The 23,221-nt window shown below is 40.3% G+C and overlaps 2 long non-coding RNA genes across 2 annotated transcripts in view; one reads left to right on the forward strand and one right to left on the reverse strand.

Moving 5' to 3' along the window:
- The window catches only part of LOC129045363 (uncharacterized), a 400,949-nt gene that overhangs the window by 318,353 nt on the left and 59,375 nt on the right, over positions 1–23,221 (reverse strand). The window lies entirely within an intron of this gene.
- The window catches only part of LOC135365433 (uncharacterized), a 28,632-nt gene that overhangs the window by 2,032 nt on the left and 3,379 nt on the right, over positions 1–23,221 (forward strand). The window contains exon 2 of the long non-coding RNA XR_010413286.1: positions 19,372–19,737. This is a non-coding gene — a long non-coding RNA (uncharacterized LOC135365433). The remainder of the gene's footprint in view (positions 1–19,371; positions 19,738–23,221) is intronic.

Raw genomic sequence — 23,221 nt, forward strand, 5'->3', positions numbered from 1 at the left:
ACCAGGTCATATACCAATTTTACTTTTCAAGGTTGAACGAGAGAAAAATAAGATCAAAGTAAGCTTTCCTTAAGCTCTAACTAATGTTCCATCCTTCTGCTTCTGAAGAAAAATGTGTTTTTCTGTGGTTTTATAATAAATCTAAAACACTATCATTTTTAGCATGAAACACTAAGTAATTGCTCTGCCAAAAATAGTCACCCTATGCAACAACCATCTAAGTTTGTTTTAATAATCATCAGATACCAACTACCACTGTGTCAGAGCCCTCAGTACAGCAGTACAATTATCTGTTGTTTAAAATAGATGTCCTAAGTACGTTATCTAAGTGAACAAAAGCATAAACATTTCAACTATCAAATCATCAGAACTGCTTAGGCAAGCATAAATATCTCCTGGCTCCAATGTATCCCTTATGGAATTTTTTTCTCCTATTTCTCGCTCTGCTGTTGCAATTATAGCAGACCCATGCTGAGATAATGAATTTATGGATCTTCTTTTTATAGCTTAAGTGCTTTTCATTTCTTAAGAAGTAGAGGTTTATTTCCAGGTAGTGATACATTTTAATACAGTTCAAATACAGGAAAAACAGGATGTTTAGCAAAATCAGGATTATAAGAAGTCAGTCATACCATAAAGGAAAAATAAATTGAACTTAGTTAAGGACTCAAGCCTCTCCAATTGGATTGCATTAGAGAAGGTTATTATTCTTTTATACACTTGATGTTATTGGTATTTTTCTCACTTTCACCAGGAAACTGACTTCTCCAAGCCCTATGTTCATTTTCCAAACAGTCCTTTGGTTTTGCAGAGTGAAGAACCCCTCCAGGGTTATGTTCAACTCAGTGACTAACTAGCTGGTTTAGAAATTTCCCCTATTTTAGGCTCCATCTTCACATCACTGAAAGACCACTGTCTTGACTAACAAAGGTGACATACCATAGAGGATTACAGAAAAATACAAGAGAAACCAAGTCCTACTCTAGCTTCCTTTGGTGAGATCATTTCTTTCAGATTGGTATCAGATTCCATTTAATACTGTCCATTCTGAGATCTTTCTTTTTCCCTCCACAGAAGGCCTCTCAACTGTCACTCTGACAAGTCGGCCTTTTTCTGATGTCCCTAAGTGCCTGTTCTACCAAGGACTCAGATAAGAATTGGAGATGAGTGACTAGGTTAACTGATAAAATTGCTAATTAAAGCCCTGCTTTCAACACTCCTGAAAGATTCACCAACTGGGCCAAAATTCAGAACATAGAGGAAGTTTTACTTTTAACAGTTACACTGCTTGGTAAACAAAAGGCTTTCACAATTTCAAAGAAAGTAATGTCAAGATATTTCCAAAGACATTTTTCCCTCCCATGAGGTACGGAAATGAGACAAGTTAGTCAAAGCTTCGTAGCTTTTCTTCCTCGTGAACACTGCCGCTTGGCAGGGAAGCACAGAGGTTGATAACTAAACATTTATACATCATGTGAGAAAAACACAAATATAGAAACGTGTTTTTCTTTAAAAAAATAAATCTAATAATTTCTATTTTAGAAATTATTGTAATGAGAAATGAAAAAATTGTATTTCTGACTTTCCCAGTCAGGTAACTGTCAGAGACAGTATCATGGGGTGATTTAGAGCAGGGACTCAGGAGCCAAAAGCCTGGCTTTAGAACCTATTTCTGCTACTTCCTAGCTGGGTCACCTGGAGCTAGTTATCTAACTTCTCTATGCCTCAGGTGTCCCATCTGGAAAACTGGAAGGACAGTAATAGTACCTACCTCATAGTGTTGTAATGAGGGTTAAATGAATTAAATCTATCAAATACTTAGAAGAGTATGAGACACATAATCACAGAATGTATCTTATTATTCTTAAGAGTCTGTAAACAAAAATGATCTTTAAGTTTCTGAACATAAGATTTAACTCCCCTAAGTGTGTTTGTATTATAATGAAAGATAGCTAGCTTCTCAGAGCCTTTCTTTTTTTTTTCCATTTTTTATTTAAATTCAAGTAATTAACATATAATGAATGTATTATTGGTTTCAGAGGCAGAGGTCAGTGATTCATCAGTCTCATATAATACCCAGGGCTCTCAGAGCCTTTCAACACCATTCGGTACTTGAACTAATTTGATCACGGGATCTTTTTCCATAAAGGGCCTTGAGTCGATTTCATACCAAGAATATCCTCATCTATAAAATGAATCTCTGGTATGATTGTTAATCTTTTTCCCCACTCAAATGATCATCAGCCTTAAACTCCTGACTTCCTCAGCGCACTGGCTAATGATCATCCTCTTGTGACTTTTCTCCCTCTGCGTTATAAATCCACCAAGGGCCTAACCCCAAATGTGAATGTCACCCACTCTGCTGGGAAAAGTCCATGCAGATCTATCTCTGGTGTAATTTTTTTTTTTCATTTGTAAAAAGAAATGGGTTCATTTCCGCTGAGGACTCTATCCTTTCCCGGAACCGGTCAATCCTTCCAGCGACAGACACGTGGTGTGTAGACGGCGTAGGGAAAGAGAGGTGGAGTGTGGATGGGCAGGAGGGGGAGAAAACAGAGAAGAAACACAGCCTCCCCAGGTTTTCCCTTGCCTGTTGCCCGGTCTGAAAGAGGAAGTGCATTAAAATGGGACCATCTTTGATATCACTTCTCATGTGGCTGGAAGCAGGATTCTCGCAGTTCAAACGTAGGGTGTTCAGACTGTATTAAAACATGAGGCTCGGGAACATCAAAGGCTACTCGTGGGTGGTTTGGGCCAGGACGAGGTCACCACTGCCCTCAACCGTAATAGGTGTGGAGACACTGTGTACCTGCAAGATGGTGGTGTTTGCTTTTCTTCTGCTGATAAATGTGGCGCTGGGGGAAGAGATGCCTTTGGGTGCCTGAGGAATGATCTACTGTAAAAGGTTTAACGGCAGACAGGTATCAGGTTAGGGTTACGGGGGCAACTTTTTGAACGGGGATGTCCTTTGTTCTCAGAGAATAGGCTTCTTAAATTGGTGGTGCAAGGACAGACTTTGATAAGAAAGGCTTCCTGCATGACCACCAAATTTTAAAAAAGGCAATATAATTCTGGCAATAGGTCATTTGGATGACATCAAGGAAGGACAGAAAACCTGAGAGTAGGTTAACCTCTTTTTGCTTGTTTGTACTTAAATATCTTTATCTTACATTAGTTGCACAACATTCATCTTAAATATATTTTTTTTGCAATAGCATAAAATTGAGGTAAGAAAACTCGGCATAGTTTCCACTAGCAGGTTCTAAGAAATAACTTCTCTATTTACTATTTATTTCTATTATATGTATCTATAATAGCTTTAAAATGTTTTAGTACAATATTGTAAAAGGCCTTAAGATTAGGAATATATACCGTGAAAGAGCCCTCATCAAGACAGTCCTAAAAAATTTTTTTTAAATAAAAAATAATAAAAAATAAAAAGGAGAGCCTGGGTGGCTCAGTCGTTAAGCGTCTGCCTTCAGCTCAGGTCATGATCCCGGGGTCCTGGGATCAAGCCCCATATCGGGCTCCCTGCTCAGCAGGGACCCTGCTTCTCCTTCTCCCTCGCCCCTGCTTGTATTCCCTCTCTCGTTGTGTCTCTCTCTGTCAAATAAATAAATAAAATCTTAAAAAAAAAAAAAAAAAAGACAGTCCTAACCCCTACTGAGAGCTAAAAGTCATACTGTATCCATGGATAATGGGTTAACAAATAAATATTTGGCCTCCAATATCGAGCTCAGACAACAAGAAAAAAAGCCAAGCAGAAGCCAATGAAAACAGAGGAAGCAAAGACTGATGGCATCCTCTGGTTTAGGGGGTGGTACTCCCAAGCCTGCAGCATGGGCTTGCTGGCCTAATGCTGTCCCAGGAGCAAGTCATTAGGAGCCCCACTTGTGGGAGGCCATTTCCTAACTCAGGCTCTGCTGAACCCCATCGTACTCGGACTCACCACCAGGGCTTATGAACTGCCCTGAAATTGTTCACTGTTTTAACTCCCCTCATAATTTGCGAATTCTAAAAAGTACTTTGCTTTCTACTTTCTTCTCATCCCACATGCATCTCGGGCAACACTATTTATGAAAGAGACAATCATTATCCATTGAAGGAGAAATGAGGTCTCCACGTGATGGGAAGGACACAAAGAATATAAAGAAAATACAGCAGTCCTCCCCTGGTACTAACCCCTGCTGCATCTTCTCTGTGGGCTAAAAACATAGACAGACATTTCATTTCTAACTGCCACATTATACATTTTGGAGGGCGGAGGGGGATCATTTTCTGCTAGATTCAGGTCCAATTTCCATTGTGATTTCTGCCCTCCAGAAATAAACATCGTGGCCAGGATGTCTGCCCAGCATCCTTCTGGCCCAACAAAACAGTGGTTCCCAATGAAATGCAAGCACTCTTGTGAGACTGCACGGACCCTGCTGGCTGCAAACTCACGAACCACACACAGGTTTTTAACCACTGGCAGCGTTTCAAACCGCCTAACTGAACGACAAGTCCCTCAGACAGCTGTCACTTAAGATTCCTGGGTTTTGATGAAAGGCCAGAGTACTTGTAATTACTCCCCTCTAGCACCCTTTTCCTAAACACAGCACACAGCATTGGCAACAATTTTCAATAAAATGACCGGCCTGAGCATGTGAGAATAAAGTAGACATCTAACGATCCATAGGAAAAAGACATAGAGGTTTTTGTTTCCTTTTTTTTTTTCCTTAAGTTAGCAGAAAACCGCCGAGGTCGAAAAACAATTACAACTCTTAAGGTTCCACTAATTTTAATCTCCTTCTATCTTTCATTGGATTCCAAGATTCAATTCCTTATGGCAACTTTGTTGAACCCCATTTCATTTAGTGTAGCTCACCTGAGAAGAAAATGCTGTTTTGCTCAGTGGAGGAAGTCATTCCTTGGGATGCATATCATTCCAATGGGAACTCTGGGGCTGATCAATTCTTTAAGAAAAAAATGACTATAATTGTTGAATTTAAATAACTTAGTTTAACCAATGAAAATGGAAAAAAAAAAGGGGGGGGAATAAACAAATAAATAAATAATTTCGTTTACTGAGCAATCTATCAAGACAACTCATGAAAAATGTCTGTCCAGTGTCATGATTCCCCATTTTACAAATTAAGAAACAGACTCGACCACTTTAATTTCCCAGCCCCAAAGCTCTATCAGCTGAGAGAGTCAGTCGTGAAATCCACAGTCCATTGATATCAAACCCAGTAAAAAATCATACATGACCATACAGTCAAACCTCTGCCACATTCGCTTCTTCCTTTTCTTACTATATCCCTCTCCGCTCTCTCCTAATCTGATCCGGTTATTCACCCTCAGCATCCTCTGGGCAAGCCTCCACCCCTCCCAATTGCCACCATGCTTTTTTTCCTACTCCACATGGTCCCTGTCATACCACCACTTCCTCTGCCCAATGGGCCCCGCTGCCTCTCTGCTCTGTGGAAGTCCTGTTCAATCAGGAACCAAGTCCTAGCCTCTCTGCAGGCTCAGGTTTTCATTGGATTCGTCCTTCCACTTTCTGTTTTTTATTATTATTATTATTATTATTATTATTATTATTATTATTATTATGTTATGTTAATCACCATACATTACATTATTAGGATTTGATGTAGTGTTCCATGATTCATTGTTTGCGTATAACACCCAGTGCTCCATGCAGTACATGCCCTCTTTAATACCCACCACTGGGCTAACCCACCCCCCACCCCCACCCAGAACCCTCAGTTTGTTTCTCAGAGTCCATAGTCTCTCATGGTTCATCTCCCCCTCCAATTTCCCCCCTTTATTTTACCCTTCCTACTATCTTCTTTTTTTAACATACAATGTATTATTTGTTTCAGAGATACAGGTCTGTGATTCAACAGTCTTACACAATTCACAGCGCTCACCATAGCACATACCCTCCCCAGTGGCTATCAATCACCCAGCCACCCCATCCCTCCCACCCCCCACCAGCAACCCTCAGTTTGTTTCCTGAGATTAAGAATTCCTCATATCAGTGAGATCATATGGTATGTCTTTCTCTGATTGACTTATTTCGCTTCCTCCTGCTCTTAAATGCAACCAGGCCACCTTCTGGGGACACCACAGGCTGATGACTTGAATACCCCACTTCTGGGGTTCCCTCTAAAAGTTCTCCTTTCCTCCCAAACATGGTTGCCCATCCACTTTCCTACAATTCCCACTCAATTGCCTTTCCTCTTCTAAAAGGAAACCTCCCACGCATGCCTCCTTTTCCTCACCCTCTTTTCCATCAAATACCAGTTTCTAAAATACTCTCGTCTCTTTTCATTCTATCTCCCCCTTGCTCAGTCCTCCCTTCCACATATCTATCAGTCATCACTCTCAGTGACTTCAACATTCAGGCTGATGATGTTTCCCACGCACCAATGTCTACTCTCTTAACTTCCCAACTTCCTCAATTCTAAAGTCCTTTCTTTCAACTTAGCAACACACAACCACACGCTGGGCCAGAAGGACTGGTAGGATTTGGATCTGCAGAGATTAAGGGAAGAAGCTGTTTTCTAAGAAGTGTGTGAGAAAAGACAAGGAGGTTCAAGTGGGTTTAGTATTCGGTGGGATAATGGAAATAATACTGCTTGCCTAATGATAAAGAAGATAGAAAGGAGAGGGAGATAAGAATCAGAGAATGATCAGCTCTCCATATTTGGATGCCTTGTCTTCGCTACTTCATTGTAAGCTTCCTATTTTTAATACTCTACATTATTTGGTAAAGTATTCAATAAGTGTCTTCTAGAAACCCAATCATTTGTTATCCAGCAAAAAGTACTGTAAATCAGAGACCTTCTGCAAGACCTATTTTTCTAATTATCCCCAGCTTACATGATACCCTATGCTTTCAGTGGAATGTTAATTAGATAAGACACTCTCTACAAAACTTATTTTTAAGATCAGAGTATATACCCACTAGTCTACTCTTTAGTTAGAAATTATTAAACTTACAAAGACTTTTTCTGTTCATAACTTATGGTCTTCACTTTGTATAGTACCTACATTCAAAACAAGCTACCCCTTACTCTTCACAAATATGGTCTGTATCTATTTGAATGTCTCACCAGTCAAGATGCTTTGCTTCAAACTGTGTTATATTGTGTTCTTGAATCACTACTGAACTTTGGAATTCCCCATGGCAAAATCATTAATGGCTGCATCTTGAAATTTTTTTTTTAAGACAAAATAATTCCTGAACAGTACATCATGGATGACAGTCTCACCCTGAAGGTTAAGTAGATTAGTATCATGCCAAGACATTTTTCTCTTTCTGGGATATACATCTCAGGCCTATTTCTAATATCTTTCTCATCCACACTGCCAAAATGTTCCAATGTTTTAGTTAGGAAGATAAAATGCTTCCCCTTATTCTTCCACACAAAACCAATGACTTGTTTTTCCATAATATTTATTACTGCCGCAAAAAAAAAAAAAAAGCCTTTCTGCACACCACAGCTTAGTCATATTACAGAAGTTTCCACCTCAGATAGGTTGCCCAGTGCCACCCATAATTTAAGGGTGAGTCATCTCCCAACTGTGAGAAGAATTTCACTTCCCTGTTGGATATCAATTGGGTAAACTTATGGAATAATATGCATCAAAGTTACAGGATCTGACAGACTCCTTCTGGGAGTCTGTGTGGGAAATACAGTGGAAAGAGTGCTGGACCAGGACCCAAAATACATGGCTTCTAGTGACTTCAGACACATGGTTTCACAAATAAAAATATTCTGTGGGTACCACGGAGCAGAGCTCTGAAATCATGACTCTGCTGGAAAATTAGGAACACATGACTGCCGTAGCTCTTGCTCTAGTTCTCATATTTACTGTCTCTGAGATTTTGTATGCGTTATGTCACCCTGCCCCTATCTCATCTGTACAGTGGAAATCACACCTACCTTACTGAACTCAGAGCACCTGTTATCATAACACAGGAAATGGCGAGGGTCCTCTCTTCCTCTCTCTCTGACTGCCCTGGCTTACACTGGCAAAGAAGCTGAGTCCATTACTCCACTCCCTGCCTTTTGAGGTAACACATGAAGACCACTTTAGACTAGTAACATATCCCCTTGGGTCCCGAACCCTCAGCTCTTCACTGGTCCCTCCTCTCTCTTTCCTTACCACTTTTTCTTCATTTGCTCCCTTGTCAGTCTTTACCTGAAAGATGAGCTGAGTATCAGCTGGTCTTTCTGATTCGTGGGCATATAAAATGAGAAATATCGCCAATTGTTCTGACTACTTTTCTTGCTAAAGAGACTCAACTTTTCACCAAAAATAGGCTGCTCAAAGAAAAGCAGCAAATTGACTCAAACCAGACTCATGTTTTTTTGTCTGCAATGTTCCCATAAAATTCACAGTTTGCATGTTTCTTTTAAAACATCCAAAATTTTCCCATTCTGAAGGAATACCATGTAGTCATCCACTTTGTGTAAGTGACCAAGTTAAAATTGGAGTACGAGTTTCCATGGACAATTAGTGTTACTTTTAAAGTTTGAGAATCAGAGGCGCCTGGGTGGCTCAGTCATTAAGCGTCTGCCTTCGGCTCAGGTCATAATCCCAGGGTCCTGGGATCGAGCCCCACATCAGGCTCCCTGCTCAGCAGGAAGCCTGCTTCTCCCTCTCCCACTCTCCTTGCTTGTGTTCCTCTCTCACTGTGTCTCTCTCTGTCAAATAAATAAATAAAATCTTAAAAAAAAAAAAGTTTGAGAATCAGGTCATCCTCCCTAAGGCAAAGGTTTTTACAGTTAGTCTATACAGGTCTTGAAAGTCTGTTTTAGTAAGTGAACTATTGTTATTGAGCATTTATTCCCTGAGCTCAAGACATTTTGCCATTATAAATGCCTCAAAAACAATGTTCAAACATTTGATACAGTAAAATTGGACTTATCTTCACACATGATCCTAGGTTCTGATTTTCTCTTTCTGTACTCATTGCTTTGGGAAATTAACATGATCATATCTGTTCAGCCACTAGTACAAATACACAATGGCTTCCAAATATTAAAGATCAGCCTTCAATTAAAATTATTAGACAGCAATTTTTATGCTTCACTATCGCTCTTAAACTTAATATCTTGAATATGAAGTAATTTCTTTCTCCACAGGCCATCAGTTCTTAAATTCTCTATAACCTTGAATGACACTATCACCTTAATCCCTGTAGCTCAAATATTATAGTTCCTATTACTTCAGTAACTTCAGAGTTAATCATCTAACTCAAGAAGGGAACAATTCCTTGAATTGAGATCAGGTTACATAAAACCTACTGCATCACCCTCAGAATAAAATTTCTTACCATGGCCTACAAACCCAAGACCCTATGTGACCTGGATTCTGCCTGTTCCTCTGGTCTCATCAACCACTCATTACTCTAACTCTAGTGACACAAACCTCCTTGCCATTCCTATTACTGTGGATAGTTACCTCCTCCTTGCCGTGTGAGTCTTGGCCACAATGTCACCTTCTCAAAGAGAATTTCCCTTACCACCTGGCCTCTTGCCAGGTTACTATCTCATCACCTGGTTTTATTTTCTTCAGAGCACCCACCCTGTTTACTTGTTGATTATCTCCCTCAATACACACACACACACACACACACACAGTTGTTTGTAATTCATGAGAATGAGGGCTTGTCTTTTTTTCCTCAGCCATTTCCTCACTACCCACTAAATCAAATGGCAACCCCCAGGTCCCATTATTCTCTCCCAGGCTACCCTGCACTTTGCCTTTCCATTCACTCTTCATACTTACAGTTACTCATTCAGGTTCTGTCTACCACCAGAGACTGTAATTTCAGAAAGAATATGAAATGCATCTGTCCCATTCACCACTACTTCTCTACCACCCATATTTGTCCACCACCCAGCACAAAGATTGACGTAATAGGCACTCAATAACTATTTGTGGAAGGAAGGAAGGAAGGAAGGAAGGAAGGAAGGAAGGAAGGAAGGAAGGAAGGAAGGAAGGAAGGAACGGAGGGAGGGAGAGAGGGAGGAAGGGAGGGAGGAAAGGAAGAAGGAAAGGAGCAAAAGGAGGGAAAAGGGGAAAGAATAGGCTTTAAGGTGACCAACCCTCCCAATTTGCCTGGGAATGAGGAATTTCCCAGGATGAGGGACTTTCAGTGCTCAAACCCAGAAATACCCAGGACAAGTTAGTCACATTTGCTTTGAAGGAAACCCTTCAAAGGATTATGCAGACATATAAATGCCTGCAGATGAAGTATATACATTTATCCTGCATGCTTAACAAAACAGCCAGATGTAATTTGCATTGTCTGGTCCAGCAAGGTCCTTACTGGTTACACTGAGCACTTGGAGGAAGTTGCCGAGTCCTTCCATGCCACATACTCACACATAAGGTATCCGGATACCCATGCACAGTCTGGACCAGGAATGATCAGCTGACCCAGAGGCAGTCACTGAGAGGCATCTCATGAGAGAACGCAGCTTAGTGTGGGGGTTGGGGGAGCACTCTAAAATAGAAGATGATTAACTATACCACCCTCTTGGGGGAGGTCTGAACTGGCATTTACGAAGAGGGGGGTGGTCAGGGAGAAGTGTCAGGGGCAGTAGATGCAGAAATAGCAAATAATGTCAGCCTAGTGGTGACACACAAAATAAGGAGTAATGAGTTCTGGATTTCTGAGTCTCAGAGTGTGGGAGTCATTAAGAACTGTATCCCAAAGTACACTGCAGTCTCCTTGAGGCCTGACTATCTGGCAGCTAAAACTGTTTCTTGCTTCCTTATTTCCCAGGGTATCCTTACAATAAACCGCATTAAGTAAGGTAATCTGAGCATGTCTCTGTTTCTTACAAGTTAAAAGAACCTAAAAGATCATTATTTCCTCAGTCAACAGGATTAATGGGACAAAAAATGAGAATTAAGACCAAAAAGTCAGAAAAAATAATAATATGCTGAGATATAAACCAAATCCCTTGGCTATCAAACACTCGCAAATCCCTAGTGAGGAGAGATTGGTGACCAACTAACCCACAGTCTTAGGCGTTAGTTAGAACTTTCCTATGAGTTATATGTGTTAGTGTGGTTATTTTTAATAATCACTTGTAGTTTCAGTTTACTATTTAAAGAGTCCTTTAAAATCTTGCGTGCACTGGAAATACCTGAATTTGAGTGGGTAAACAGTAACAACCTTGTGATAGATAATGTGGAATATAAGCAGAATTGAAATACTTTGACTGGGAATATGTCCACCCATACCAGAAGGGAAGAGAGGTGGATGGGGTTATAGAGTTATAATGAATTCCAAAAGAAATACAAACTAAATATTTTGTGTTATTACAAAACAAATATAAAACACACAAATAGGAAATAAGAATATAAACTAACTTTTCATTTTTTCTTGATTGTATAATTTCCACAGAACTGGGTGACTCAGAACCTTATTAACATGTCAAAGTGCTCCCAAAAATTTTAGGAAGTTTTCTCGGCCAACCCAAAACCTTGAAAGAAGGACAATTGGGAAACCGTCCCTAAGAGCAGCTTTCCACCAAGAGTTTAATACAACTCTTACAATTAGATGAATAGCCTACTATCAACTTACAATTGCTCATTTTATTTAGGTTCTGGAGGATACATTTTTTATAAATTCGTCTATAAATATTTTATCTAGTTCTTGGATTCTTAAAGCACATAAAATAAATGAGGGGGAACAGTAATCCAAGCAAGAAGATATGTGGGCTACCTTGGAAAATTGGCCAGAACTTAATAATTTTATTATAAAATATTTGAGTTAATTGCATTTATATTCCTTTTTTCCTTACATTCCTCCATACAGATCTAATCATTCATTACAAGGATATTCATCATTATGTTTCCACAAATCGAAGACACTATCTGCCCCAAAACAAAATGTCAGAATCCAGTGCTGAAGAGCATAGGAGGAAACGGGGCCCCTACACACAGGCAGCAGGAATGTACCTGGACGGCCATTCTACTGAGTAACTCAACAGCACGTATGAAACTAAGTGTGTGCATATTCTATAGTCAATAAACCCACTCCCAGGCATACACTCCAGAGAAATTCCTAAACCAAGTACAAAAGACACATACAATAGTGTTTACTACATCATCATTTATGATATCAAAAGCTCAAAAACAACCTAAATTTCCACCTTACAAAAACAGAAATAGGGACGCCTGGGTGGCTCAGTTGGTTAAGCGGCTGCCTTCGGCTCAGGTCATGATCCCAGGGTCCTGGGATCGAGTCCCACATCGGGCTCCTTGCTCAGCAGGGAGCCTGCTTCTCCCTCTGCCTGCCTCTCCCCCTGCTTGTGTTCTGTCTCTCTCTCTGACAAATAAATAAATAAAATCTTAAAAAAAAAAAAAAACAGAAATAAATGTCTCTCGTGCACAAAATAGACCATAATACAGCAAGAAAAGAGACAAACTAGGTCTACTTGGAGAGAGTTAAAATATGTAGTGTTGAGTGGTAGGGCAAAAAAAATGCAAAAAAAAGAAGAATATGTGTAGCACAATAGCATTTATATGATTTTAAAAAAAGAAAAATCAAAATCATACATATTTTTCATGAATAAACATACTGGTAACTAAAAGTACAAAAGTTGAAATGAATGATACAAATTAAATATATAAGAATGGGGCCAATGAGAGAAAAGAGCAGTGAGTTTGAGACCAAGGATCAAAAGTAAACAAATAAAATAAATTAAATAAAAGTGAGACCATGACCTAAAGATAAAATACCCATCCAATTTGCTCCTAAAGTGCCAACCTCTCTTTCCTCCCCTTTAGTGCACTTCTTAGTCCTTTCATGCATCCAAAATGACTCTTCCTTTTTTTTAAAGATTTTTATTTATTTGAGAGCAAGAGAGAGAGAGAACAAGAGAGCGCATAAACAGGGTGGAGGGTCAGAGGCAGAGGAAGAAGCAGACTCCCTGCTAAGCAGACAGCCTGATGCGAGACTAATCTCAGGACCCTCAGATCATGACTGAGCCGAAGGCTGACACTTAACCAACTGTGCCACCCAGGCGCTCCAAAATGACTCTTTCTAATGTCACTAACAATTCTTTTTGCTAAAATGAAAGGACATTTTGGTTCTTTTTTTAATAAAAACTGTATATAGGGTGCCTGGGTGGCTCAGTTGGTTAAGCGACTGCCTTCGGCTCAGGTCATGATCCTGGAGTCCCGGGATCGAGTCCCGCATCGGGCTCCCTGCTCAGCAGGGAGTCTGCTTCTCCCTCCGACCCTCCCCCCTCTCATGTACTCGCTCTCTCTCATTCTCTCTGTCTCAAATAAATAAATAAAATCTTTAAAAAAAATTAAAAAAAAAACGTATATATTTAAGGTGTACAACACGATTATTTGATACACACATACATAGTAAAATGATGACTACAGTCAAACTAATCAACATACCATCTCTTCATGCAGTTACCATTTACCATTTTTTGTGTGGGATGAATGCAGCTGAAATCTACTCTTAGCATATTTCCAGTGTTCAATATGGTATTATTAAGTATATTCTTCATGCATGTACATTAGATCTCTAGACTTACTCATACTACATAACTGCAATTTTTTTTTTTTAAAGATTTTATTTATTTATTTGAGAGAGAGAATGAGATAGAGAGAGAGCATGAGAGGGGGGAGGGTCAGAGGGAGAAGCAGACTCCCCGCCGAGCAGGGAGCCTGACGCGGGACTCGATCCAGGGACTCCAGGATCATGACCTGAGCCGAAAGCAGTCGCTTAACCAACTGAGCCACCCAGGCGCCCACATAACTGCAAATTTGTACGCTTTGACTACCATCTTCCTATTCTCCTCTTTCCCCTCCCACCCCCAGACACACACCCCAGCACCTGGTAACTATCCTTCTACTCTTTGCTTCTCTAAATTCAACTTTTTTTTAGATTCCACATATAAGTGAGGTCATGAAGTTTTTGTCTTTTTCTGTCTGGCTTATTTCACTTAGCAAAATGTCCATCTATGTTCAACTCTTGCTTTATTTGATTTCTCATGAGCATCTGACACTTCCTTCTCACACGTCTTACTTTGTCTTCCTCAACACCCCAGGCTCCTACTTTGCTCTCTTCTCACTTTCTGTTTTAGTTGTTTTGCTGTTTCATCCACTTCCTAATCAGCCTGTAAAAAGTTCTAGTTCCCCTAGTGCTTCGCTAGACATTCCTCTTTCTCTGGACCACACAAGGCATCGTCTAAATTGCCTCTCATTTTTTTAGTGTTGCCCAAATATATTTGTATCTCCAACTAGGCCACTCTCTGGACTTCTAGCCATATAAACAACTGCCTTCTTAACATCTCTGACCATTTCAAAGGGCCTCAAACATATCCAAACTCATGCTCTTTTCCTTAAAACATAGTTCGTTTTCAATGACCCCATGCAATAAATGGCACCATCATTCATCCAACTGCTTCAACTAGAAACCAAAAAGTCTTCTCCAATTCCTACTCTCCATTGTCCTCTATAGCCAATATCTCACTAGATGTGTTAACTTTTTTTTTTAATGTCCTAAATATCTCCTGTATATATCCATGCCCCACAATCACACTGCTACTGCTTAATTCCAAGCTACTATCATCTCTAATGTGGATCCCTCCAATAACTTCCTAATTGGTCTTTCTACAACTACTAGAATCTGTTCTCCCTCAGGCCACCAGTGTGAGCTTTTCCAAATGCAAATCTGATCATGTCAACCCTGGCTAAAAATATTTGAATAATAGCACACTGCTCTTAGGATAAAATCAACAACCTTATGACAGCCTCCACACCTCTGCCTAAAAAGCCTTTTCTATGTCTACGGACTCACCACATACCCCTCTTCACTTCAGCTGTCATGTTCCACCTTAAGTTCCTCAAACAAGCCATGTTCCTTTCCACCTCAGGGCCTTTGCACACACTGTCTCCACTGCCGAAGATGCTTTTCCCTCTATCTTTCTTACTCTTCAAAACTCAGCTCAAATTTTACTCAAGGAAGTCTTCACAAATTGCCCTGCTATATGATCACATAGTACTCAGTATTATTCCCTTATAGCACTTACCACCATTTGTAATACATATTTATGTATGGTTATTTTATAGATTTCTCACCCCCACTACAAATGTAAGTTTCATGAGAGTAAGAAACATGTATGTTTTTCTTATCAATGTATTCCTAGTACTTTCTAGCATGGTCCCTGTCATACTCAGTAAATATTTGTTGAATGAGGAAATAAACCCAAGTATATGATCCCACCCTAGAAATTATCTTTCAGTCAAATTCCATGAAAATCCTAACCCCACTATATTAAGTATTAGCTTCTCTATTAATGCCACAGAGACTGATAATTAACATCTCAATATCTAGTCTCCCTTTCTAATGAAATAGAATCCCAAATTTTTTCCGGGAGGAGGTAATATTATGGTCTGAATGCTTACAGCCCCCCAAAATCTATGTTGAAGCCCTAACCCGCAATGTGATAGTATTTGGAAGTGGGATCTTAGGGAAGTAATTAGGTTTAGATGAGATAATAAGGGTGCAGCCCCCATGATGGGATTAGTGTCTTTCTAAGAAAAGGAAGAGAGACCAGAGTTTTCTCTTCCTCTCTCACCATTATGTAAGGACATAGGAGAAAGTGGCCATCTGCAAGCCAGGAAGAAAGTTCTCACCAGGAACAGAATCTACCAGCACCTTATGTTGGACTTCCCAGCCTCTAGAACTATAAGAAATAAATGTCTATTGTTTAAGCACCCAGTTATGGTATGTGGTTATAGCAGCCTGAGCTAAGACAAGCACACAGGAAAAAGGAAGGAAAGAAAGAAGGGAAGGAAGGAGGGAAGGAGGGAGGGAGGGAAGGAAGGAAGGGAAATGTCAGTCTCCTTTGCATCCCAGCGGAACCACATGAACACGTCTGAACTAACAGGATGCAAATGCAACTTCCTGGTCATGCCCTTAAAGGAAACAGGAATGCCCTCATTCTCCCCTTTCCTCCTTTCTCCTTCATGCTGGCAGAACAAGGTGGTGAGCAGATGAGAGCAATACTCAAAAGGGAATAACAACATAGGAAAAACCAGGCCCCTGATGACTATGCAGAGTCACCATAGCTGCCCACACTCAGAGGAGCAAGAGAAGAAAAATTTTATCTTGTTTAAAGTCTTGTTTTCCACCTCCATTACAAGCAACTAAACCAACATCCAATCAATACATTCCACTAATTAATATGTTCACCATGTGAGTATTCCTTGGAAGAGTGACATAAAAAATTGTCACATAAATTCCTCCTAACCAATAGGGCTGTGCCCAGAAGAAGGTTAAGAAAGAAGAAAAAAGGAAATCTAGATTCAGGAAAAAGACATACAGAGCATCAAAAAAAAAAAAATTTCATCAACTGCGATTTTTTTTTCAGGCCTACCCAAGTCAACCATATGTCCAGCTTATGGCTGAGCTTTGTCACCAAAATATTTTGTCAAGCACACCACCATCCCAATCTTCCCTCCTAGCTCTTTTAAAGCCCTCGAGGTCCTTAAGGAATCCATCTGCCTCCAGCTGCGGTCAGTGCATTTTGCATCCACCCTCCTTCCCCCTTCCTGGTCACCCTTGCAGCTTACGAAAGCTGAGATTCCAACTGGACACTCATTTTAGACAGGAGGCACTGGAAAGAAGGAAGGAAGGAAGGAAGGAAGGAAGGAAGGAAGGAAGGAAGGAAGGAAGGAAGGAAGGAAGGAAGGAAGGAAGGAAGGAAAGAAGGAAGGAAAGAAGGAAGGGAGGGAGGGAGGGGGGGAGGGAGGGAGGAAGGAAGGAAGGAAAGAAGGAAGGAAGGGAAGGAGGGGAGGGGGAGGGGAAGAGGGGGAGAGGGGGAGGGGAGAAAAAAATTTTCTAATTTAACCCAAATACAAGCCCCATAAATCCATGCCACCCCATGCCACCACCTGCCATCCAGAGATTGTTTACACGTGCAGTGTACTAACTGCTGCCACGGGCAGACTCACTGGTTTTCCCTTGAAAACTCAAGGCTTTCCCTGCATCTGCTCAAGCCAAGTTGGAAGTATCCCCGACTGACTGTGACTTCATTTACCTGTTTGCTCAGCTTGCTTATCTTTCTCTCAATACGTTCATTATCTCAATTCCAAGTCATTTACTCAGAGATTAAGCAAAAGACAGAGTAAGATTCGTCAGAAAACCAGTGCATACCATTGATATATCTATATATGACCACTCCTAAAAAAATCAGTCAGTCTTTTTTTATCTTTCTACAAAGGAAAAAGAACAGAATCAATGAGAGGAGCTATAAAAGAATGACATAAATGCATTTGTGTAGTTTTTCTGTTATTGGTTAATCTTTATATGTTAATGTCAAAGGTTTTGGAAGTAAAATAATCATAGAATGAAGAGAGGAAAAATGAGCATATCTGAATGATAAATCAAATTAATCTTCTATCCCTCATCATTGCTACAGTATCTTATTGACTCTATATCATGTTGCTCATAGGATATGATTTAATGTATTAAGAAAGCATTGTCTGGGGGCACCTGGGTGGCTCAGGCATTAAGCGTCTGCCTTTGGCTCAGGTCGCGATCTCAGGGCCCTGGGATCAAGCCCCGCATCGGGCTCCCTGCTCCGCGGGAAGCCTGCTTCTCCCTCCCCCCTGCTTGTGTTCCCTCTCTCGCTGTGTCTCTCTCTGTCAAATAAATAAATAAAATCTTAAAAAAAAAAAGCATTGTCCCAAACACAGCTTCCTCCACTATCACCAACTGGCATAGAACCCAGTATTTCACAACAAGACATTATTTTAGGTTAAAATGATTGCATTTTCAAGAGATCCCTATTAAAATTATTCCACTTGCATATCACTTTATGTGCATAAAGTAATTGTATTTAATCCTCACCACAAACCAGTGAAGCAGACACCACTGACCTCATTTAAAAATAAAAATAAATAAATATATAAAAGAAAGTAAAGTCCTATAGTTGGTGAAGGCTGAATGAGAACTCAAAACTACTGAGTTCCATGTTCCTCTTGCACTTCACACTGTCCACTCTGGAACACAGTCAGGCAGGACAGAGCTTTGCAATTCGGGTCCTCCTTGCCACATGCCAGAATCAGAAACGCCAACTCAGATTTTCTTGCAGAGCAGAGAACACTGCAACTGTAATCACATAACAGGGCCCACTGATGTATTTCCAGATGCCCCTGCTCAAGAATCCATTATCCTTTTGTTTCTATACAAATGTTATCTTCTTATTTGCCAGAAAACAGGATGATAACAATGACAGAGAGTTACAGGGCTTAACCGACACTTAATGAATTCTCCTTTTATAGGCATCCAGCCAAGTATTCAACAAACCACACAGCTCTCAATATAATTGGTATTTCGTCCATTCTGAAATAAGCTCACCCCTAATGCGTAGGGCTGACCCTTCGTCCCCTTAGATGAATGGAAAGTGTCTAATTTTCCAAAGGTCAGAAAGCCAAGGCTGGTAAGGTCCTTATGCAACATAAATCGATAACATTTCTTAATTATAGGAATTCAGACATATTTTAAATAGACAAATCAAAACTGAAACTATTTCTCCTTTATACCTTGCTGGTGGGGCCATTTTAAAATGTAAGAAACAATCATTAAAACAATAGGCATTTGTTACCATCTTGTATACAGAAGATAATAGCCCCAAATTTCAATTCAACACGGTAAACGCAATGAGGAGACACACATAATTCTACCTTGGGGAAGTAACTCTTAATCTTTAAAACAAACAAACAAAACAAAACAAAACAAGAAAATATGAGAGAACCAAGAACACAACTAATAACTCAGCCTAATACCCAACTCCAGTGAAATTTCCATACATCATATGGAAATAGCTTCTGAGAATTATAACTACCAACATTTGTTCTGTTCTAATTATCTTACAAAATAATTTCAAATGCATTATCTGGATCAATCGCCATAAAAGCCCTATTAAGAAAATTTAAGGCTCAGAGAGTTATCCCAAGTGCTTAAGTGGTGAATCAGGGACTAAAGATATTCCAGAATGTTAATCTTTTTGCTAAACCATTATTCTTCTAGTAAAATCTAGAGATTGTTTATGAAAGAACTGAAATCCTTGACGGAAAACTGGGAATGGAGTTACTGAACAATAAGAAACTGTCCATTAAGGAAGAGACTCGCTGGTCTGGATTTTGCTCCTGACCTCTTCACTCAATCTACTCTTAGGGTCACCCTAAATCTTTGCTGCATAGAAAGTATCGGAGTGGGCGTCCTTCAAACCACCTCTGGTTTGGTGCTGGCTGATCCGGATTGCTTTCTGCTCAAGTAAAACTTGTCGTGTTTCTAATATGCCTCGGTTTATCTTTTAACAGTTCTGGTGTCACGGGAAGGAACGGAAGGACACCCCGACAGCGCCGGGGAGCTAGAAGCAACCAAGCCTGGGTACCTGTGGTGGCCCTCGAGCGGGCTGCTTTCTCGCTGCCTCTGGAGGGGGTGGCTAAGTCCCTCCGAGATCCTGGGTTCTAGCTCCCCAGCTCTTGCACTGAACGCCTTCAGACTTGACACACAGCAGTTTCTTTTTCCCCCCACGAGCCTGGAACCAGCCTGAACCAGCTGCGTCTGACTGAAAAACCCAGACTGGGTCCAGAGTCCGGCTGAGCCCGGGATTGGACCGGGTCTGACCTAAAAACCGGACTGGTTCCTGCTTAAGCTGAACTGGGTCCAGTGTGAGGCATCAGGTGACTAAAATTTTGTTTTAAGGCTGAACAAGTAGGTTAACCTTACCAAAGACAATCTTGAATTACAGTGGCCACTGTGGAGAAATTTTAACCATCTTAGATAAGCTTATCCATTTTCGAGGCGCCCTAGAGAAAAAGAGGTCTCAGCCAGGCATTCGCTATAAAGGCTAGAGGGAAAATTATTTTTTGCCCTCTACAGTTTCTGGTGACCAGGGTGAGACGTGCTGGGACAGTCCATTCACGCTGGAGAGTGCAGACGGCATCCTAGGAAAACTGGCAGAAGCCAGCTGAGGGTAAGAATTCTTAGCCGAATCAGCTCTCCCAGCTCTCTATCTGTGGTGCCTGGTCAAGAAAGGAAGGTGAAATTCCACGCTGTCCCTTCCTTTCCAAATTCAGATTGGCAGGAAAAAAACATCAGTTATCAATCCTTTCTCTCCCAGGGACAGCTGTTGCCTTCTTGTTTGTCTCATTTGTGTCCTATGAACTTGGCTTGGCAATCGTCAGCTGGGAGCCTCCAAAATATGGCCAGACAGAAATGTGGGTTGCACCTCATTTGCCGCTAGATATGGTATCACCAAAATGAATTTGTAAAGAGCTCTGAAGAGCTTGACAGTGTTGACTGTCTCCTTCCTGTAGATCTTTCTAGCATTGGCTCCAATAACATTCTTCTGGGAATTTTCTCTAACCCTTTCCATTGCTCCTTCTTAGTCCTAAAGTTTCCTCTTCTTTAAACTAACCATCAGTGTTGTCCCCCAGATAAATTCCCTGCTTCTCTTCTCTCCCTACTTTATTTACTCTCCCTAGGTAACCTCATATACAACCAAGACTTCTACTATTAATTTTATTGACTTTGAAATGCATCAGTCAAGACCTCTTATCTGGATATCCTGATGCATATTTCCAAATATCTTCTCGAATGCCCCACAGTTATCTATCTCACACACATGTTCAGAACTGAACCCATCATCTGGCCACCAAACTTACTTTCATGTATACCTGGCTGATCAATACCAGCTGCTTAAGCCAGAAATTTTGGAACGCTCAGCCACAATTTCACTTACCCTCAATCCCATTTCCAATTATTCCCCAAGTTCTACACATTCTTCCTCCTAGATATTCCTGGGATTTGTCTCATTCTCTCCGTTCCTACTTGCACTACCTCATAATCTGGTTTAGTCCACTTGATGATCTCCAACTTAAATCCCTAAAGACAGTCTTACCCTTTCCAATATATCTCCTACTCAAAGTGTCCTCAAACTGTGGTCCCCAGTCGGGGTGATAGTCTGCAAGCAAGGAGATAAGGAGCTTGCACCAGAAGTTCACTCAAGCACACAGCTTAGTTCAGCTGACATTTGTTTTGTTTTGTTTTGGTACTCATTCTTTTTCAATGAAGGAAGCAAGGCATTGCTCTGAATGATGTGTCGTAAGTTCATCTCTTTGAGGACTTATGACCAATACATAGACCAGCTACATTGAGTAGGACTGCTGAGGCTGCACCATCTCTGAAGGAATCCCATGTTCTGGTCTGACTATGCATGCCCAGGACAAGCCACATGGTTCTCCCCCTGTTTGGAGTTTGCCCTGCCCCTCTTCCCCTGGGCTGAGTCAGGAAAACCCTTTGTACTATGTGCTTACAGCAATAGGAACACCCATCATATTACTTTAAAAATGTTTGTTCATCTATTTCCCACCTTGTTCCATAGATTTTAGCTGAATAAGTGACTGAACAAATGGATGAATGATTTATACAGGAAAAAGGCCTACAGAATCAGATGTGGTACATTCCTAGCCCATAGGCTTTTAATTAAATTAAAATATGTTAAGTATGTGCATATTTTAAAACAAACAGTTTATTGGCTTATTCAAGATGACTTTAGTCATATGACACACCATATACCTGATACAGAAATTTTTTCTACAAGTTTATACAGGAAGAAATTCTGACCTACTACTACTCTTTTTGGCAGCAATTTCTGTAGACAATTTGCTATCCAAATCAGATTTGGCACCCGAGATCCATTTCTACATCTACTTGGCCCAAAGCTTACTGTACATATCACTTGAAACCTAGTTTTTCAAGACATTATGCTGTTTTTAAAATTGTATGAGCATGCATTTTAGTCCCATGATAGGTAAATATGTGTGTGTGTCATATTCTTGAAGGCGGAGGAAATGTGATTTATGTAAAAATACATACACACACAAACAAAACAAAAAACAAAACAAAACAAATAATCCAACCGTCCTGTACATTGAGAAATATGAATATTTTCAAAGCAACAGCCTGGAGATATACTTGAAGCTATACTTCCCTATTTAGAGTTGCAGCTGCTTATGCAACTGGCCACCATCTTCAGTTATTTACACCTGTGACCTGCAATTATCTCTGATGTGTAGATAGTATACAAAAAAAAAAAAAAAAAAAAAACCTATTTGTTCTATCCTTTCCCCCTAACACCTCCACTTTGGACTCTAAATGAAATCTCAAAAATGGCCATTCAGTCTGACCTGCTCACCAACCCTTAGGCCTATTCAGAGGAGAATGTGTATCTGGGATAAATAATAGTTTGACATGGGGAAGCTGCATTGCTTTCTAATTCCTCACAAAGGAGGTCTTCACAAATAGTATTGTGATTTGTCTGAAAGGCTGCAGATGTCCTGACGGTCAAATGCCTTTCTATACTATTGTAAGTGGAGGAATGCATTATTATAATATTTCTGGGTTAGGATAATTTGCTATTTTTTCACTATCTGAGGCCCTGCTCACCTCCAAAACAAAAGTTAACTATTTTATTATTTGAATTATAAACCACATTTCTTTCATATTTTGAGAATTCAGAAACCGGGATGTGGCTGAGAGTCAGTGTGTACGTAAATGTGGCAGTTTTCTTCTTTTCCCCACTAAGTAGTTGTTATACTGGTGATGGGCCTAATAACTGACGGTATCTTAAACTTGATGAAAAGCCATCTTAAATTCATAAAGATGCAGCAAGTAGTGGTTATTGAAAAACAAGTACCCTGATGTCAAATAACTTATTTTTTTAATGTCCTTCATAAAAGCATCCGAGTTACTGTTCAACGATACCATATTCATCTCCACTAATGCAATACATGAAATTCACTTCATTGCATTGAGTCTTTCAGGAGTAAGCATGAGGCTTCCTTGGTTTGTAAATACCCTAGTACATACTAGCATATGGTAGGCTCTAAAAATATCTCTGCTGAATGAAGGAGTGAGTATAATTAACTCGCACTGGAAAATCACAGTGGATATCTAAGCTCAGCCCCACCTCTAAGCCAGGATTCAAGAGAATTACAAGACTCTCAGAATCTCACAGAATATTCCTTGCAACTGTTATGAAATTCCCCACCTGGCATTTGGTCTTTAGAGTCCTTATTAGGACCACGGGGGGGAGGGGAGAAATTAGGAGACTTGCCTTTTCTAAGTCCCAGATTTCTGTTGCACAGATCCAGGGACGGAAAA

This window comes from Mirounga angustirostris, unplaced genomic scaffold, assembly GCF_029215605.1.
Source record: "Mirounga angustirostris isolate CCGP_5_RB_7025 unplaced genomic scaffold, mMirAng1.0.hap1 SCAF_7, whole genome shotgun sequence".
NCBI classification, from domain to species: domain Eukaryota; kingdom Metazoa; phylum Chordata; class Mammalia; order Carnivora; family Phocidae; genus Mirounga; species Mirounga angustirostris.